Here is a 4,428-nt window from a genome sequence, read left to right on the forward strand (position 1 = left end):
TTATTGATTTATTTTCAGAGATTAACAACGGCTCTTATTGAAAAATTATAAATTATAGCTCTTGTCAACTTTACTTAACATTATATTCTATTAAGGGGCTATACCAGTGTGACGCATGAAAAATTAGGCGATTTTCGTAAATTTTTTTAAAAGAAAGTACTAGATTGAATGTTTCGACGTTCTATGGACGTAATAAAGTATATTTTTAGCTATATTAAAAAAAAAAAAATTTACAAAAATATTGAAAAATAACGGAGTAATGTGCTGTCTGCGGAAGTGCAAAAAAAGTGCCTCAACTGCTGGCATGATTCCGGTCGATTGAGTAGCTGAAACAAAAAAATTCAAAATGTTTATTAAACTTAAATATATTTTCTATACAATGGACTACGATCTTTGAAAAATATCAAAAATTAAGAAAATGGCGCCATTTTGAAAAAAAAAATCGTTTTTTACGAAAAAAATTCTCGTTTTTTTAATGCCAAATTGACAATTTTCAGCCAATCAAAAAGATCGTAGTCTATTGTATAGCAAATGTATTCAACTATATCCAGTTTTAATTTGAAGTCGATCGGTTAATTTCTCGTGGAGTTATAATGTCAGCAAATTTGAAAAATGTCGTTTCGAGAAAAACGCGTTTAAAGTTTCACTTATATATGTTTGCACCTCTGAGCGGTCGCTATTTAGAACGCTGCCATTCAAAAACTATTTAAAATACGACCTCGCCGATTTCACAGGATATTTTTGAATATATAAGCTATCGAAAAAAGCAAAAAAAAAAATTTTTTTTTTGAAAGTGTCACACTGGTATAGCCCCTTAAATCTGATTCAAATATATATGTTGCCGACGCTCGAGAAGTTCCAGGTGGATGGATGGGCTCAGAAAGCTTCAATACAATATCTGCTCTCGGTACAAACGTTACGTCTTTAACAATAGGTTGGATTCAAGAGAACTTTCGAACTTGCGTACTATGCGGTCAACGTAAAACTGATCTTGTGGACCTTCAAACCACACGAGAACGTAATTATTCAAATCCAAGCTCTCGGAGTCAAAGAACGATCCAATAGATTTATCGGTATCTGCAAAACTTTTAACTAAGGAATCATCATCTGTTGATTCATCCGAGGATACTCGTTTTTTAAAAGTCAAGGACTTTTTGGTAGTTTTTCGTGGCAGCACCTTCCCTGATTTAATTTTCTCCTTTTCTTTCTTGGAAGGTGTAGATCTAAGAATTTTAGATGAACCTTTCCTTGACTTCGAAGAGTTAAAAGGTTTGATTATTCTGGGAATAGGGCGAACTTGCTCTGGAGTTTTGCCAACAGATGGTATGGGTGAAGATTTGCAAGGAGTAGCAGGCTCAATTGAAACATTGTTTTGGTTTGTAACTAATTCTAATGCAAAGTCAATATCAGCAGTTTGATGTTCGACATCTACGCTAATGAAGTCTGCCTCAGGAATTGCTTGTCTGTTAAATGGACTTATTCCAACTGTGGAAAAACCTTTGCATATGTTTTCAGAGACGAATGCCTTTTGAAAAGGAATTTTCGAAAGTTGAGGTATGTATATCGTAAATCGTAATAGCTCGTCCAGGATTGGATAAAAGGAAATCACTATATGACGTGGCCAAATGTTTTTTAAATGGTCCAAATACCGATAAGTCCAAGGGCTGTAACTTGTGCGACGAAAGCGGTGGGAAGCTTATCATGTGGATGCCATTCTCCCTGCAAAACATTATAGCAGCCAAGCTGCAGTGCGAAACATGATTGTCCAAAAAAAGCAAAATCGGTCTTTCTAAGGAACATCGGGTGTTTTTTTGAACATGAACCAGAACTTCACAGAAGCCGTCCGTTGACATCCACCCACTTTTAGCAGCAATACGCAGCCGTTGGGACCACCATTAACAAAGTGATCTTTGTACTTAACTCACGGAAAAACGTATACTGGTGGAAGTGCATTTCCAGTAGCATTTATTATGCCCACCATGGTAACTAAAGAACCTCTTTCCGCGGACGCCACCTGAGACACAGTACGCTTTCCTTTCGTCGAAATCACCTAGGAAAAAACCATTAGGTTAGGTTAAAGATTGTAACGAAGCTTTTTTCTGCCCCTGCTTCTTACAAGTATGAATTGCTGAGGTATACTCGCCGTGTCCAGGGTTCGTTACAATAAATTTGTAGATACTGGGGCTCCTCTGCGAATCGTACTTTATTTCATTCAACTTATGTTAATATGTAAAATATAAAATACATATATTAATCTATGTTACAGAATTGTCTTCTGCGTTGTACTGTCGTCGCTCGAGGACGACGCTGTCAGGGTAACGGTTCTGTGTGGCCCGTTAGGGCAATACCGTTTCCCGCTCTGTTGCGCTTCTGGGCGCTAGACGACTTACTGCTCTGTACCCCGACGATCACACGCGGCTACTTCTGCCGGCGCTGGCGTTGGCTTCGCTGACACTATCCTCTGATGTACGTTGACGCTCCCGTGTCGCCTTCCTTGCGTACACGTTGACACTCCTCTGTTACGACGACTGCGCCCGGCTATTTCTGCCAGCGCTCCTGTAAACTTCGATGACGATGTCCTGGCTTATACGTTGACGCTCGCGTGCTACGACGACTACGTCCGGCTACTTCTGCCGACGCTCGTGTAGGCTTCAATAACGCTGCACTGTTATACCCGTTTACGCTCCTCTGCTACGATGGAGAGGTCCTTTTAATTACTTTGCCGCGTAAAGATCCCGGATCACGGAAGACTTCGTTAGCGACCGCGATGTTAAAGGTTGAGTTGGTCAGAGGATAAACTCACTACCAAGCTCACCCTTAACAGACGGCGTTCACAAGTCAGGGTACCAAGACTAGCTAGAGGATAAACTCACTGCGTAGTCTGATGCCAAACGTGCGTACGCTGTCACAGTCCCGTGCTGACTGACTGCTCATCGATCACCTAACTCCCCAGCAAGCCTGTGCTGCGTGCTAAAACATTCGCAACATGTTGCGTTGGGATGGCGTGTGTTGCTGGGACGGCGTATGTTGCTGGCAGTGGCGTGGTTTTACCGCTGCGTATGCATGCTTGTTGTTGTTTTGTCTGCTTGTCTGATTTCTCCGTCTCCGTGGTATCCCGTTGTATTGCTTGCGTGGCGTGGTTTTACAGCTGCGTATGCGTTGTTGTTGTCATTTCATCTGCAAGTCTGGTTTCTCAATCTTCTTGTGTTTCTAGAAATGGCGTGGTTTTCCCGTTGTGTTGTGAACAATAGGGTGTGCCTTTATGGGTTGTGTGGGCTAAATTCTGTATAGATATTTAGTTCTCACAAAATGTATGTACAAATGCAAAAAGGTAAAGAAAACGTGCTAAAATACCTTTGGAGGAGGCATAATACATAGTTGTTATTCCTGTTTCATCAAGATTATAAATGTCGACAGGAGCAAACGAAAATTTACTACACAGAATGTGCACATTGTCAAAAAATGCCATAACAGCTGCTTTGGTAAAAGACATAGAACGCGCATGGCTGGTGTTTTCTGGTTTTCTCAAACTTAAGTCACTGTGTCCTTTCATGAAGCCTTGCATTCAATCAACTCTTGCTATTATATTATTTGTCCAGGATAAAAGGATTTTAGTTTCATTCATTTCAGCATAATCAAAAACGAACTTCCGTGCAGCGCTGTACGTGAATCCATGTTGGAGGTTTGAACATACTTTGAAGTATTCTGCTATTACATTTTCCATTTTTTTTTTTAAATATCTGCTTTGAGCTATATTTCGAAGAGAACAAAAATGTCTCATCGTAAGAGGATTGCCCGGAATCATCAAGTGGTTTAGCTCTTTCTTTATTTATCTTCGCTAGTCGGTCTGGTGACGTAGTGCGTTTGAAGCCATAGGTTCGCGCAGATTCACTTATATTGAATTTCTTTGAAAGAACATCCTTGATTGCAAGTTTACCTTTTTTCTCATCCAAATCACTTCGGTCTGTCTTTTTTTTTTATAGTTTCGAACCATGGTGCTAATAACAACCTATGTGGAAAATGTAGATACAAGTACCAAAATGCGCTTATCAGTTTATAAAATATTTCCCACGTTTTAATATGTCTACTCATGTGCTCATTTTCCAGATGGGGTATGGTAAATTTATCCCATCATGGTACATATGCCTGTGGTGAATTTACCCCATGGGGCACATATGCAGGCGAAACAACCCCACCTGTAGTGTGGCGGATGTGCCCCAGGTGCAGGCATGCTTCAAAACTCACTTTGTTTTTACACTCTCCAGCACTTTATCAAAACCTTTTTTGTATTTTTACTAAAAGCAATATAGTCGGTATCACACTTATGAAAATCTTTTACTGAACACCTTAATTGACAATGTTATTACAAAATATACGTACTTTAAAAACTTTCCACTGCAACACAAAAAACGGAATAAACGCGACTGT

Source organism: Bactrocera tryoni, unplaced genomic scaffold (genome assembly GCF_016617805.1).
Source record: "Bactrocera tryoni isolate S06 unplaced genomic scaffold, CSIRO_BtryS06_freeze2 scaffold_25, whole genome shotgun sequence".
Lineage (NCBI taxonomy): Eukaryota > Metazoa > Arthropoda > Insecta > Diptera > Tephritidae > Bactrocera > Bactrocera tryoni.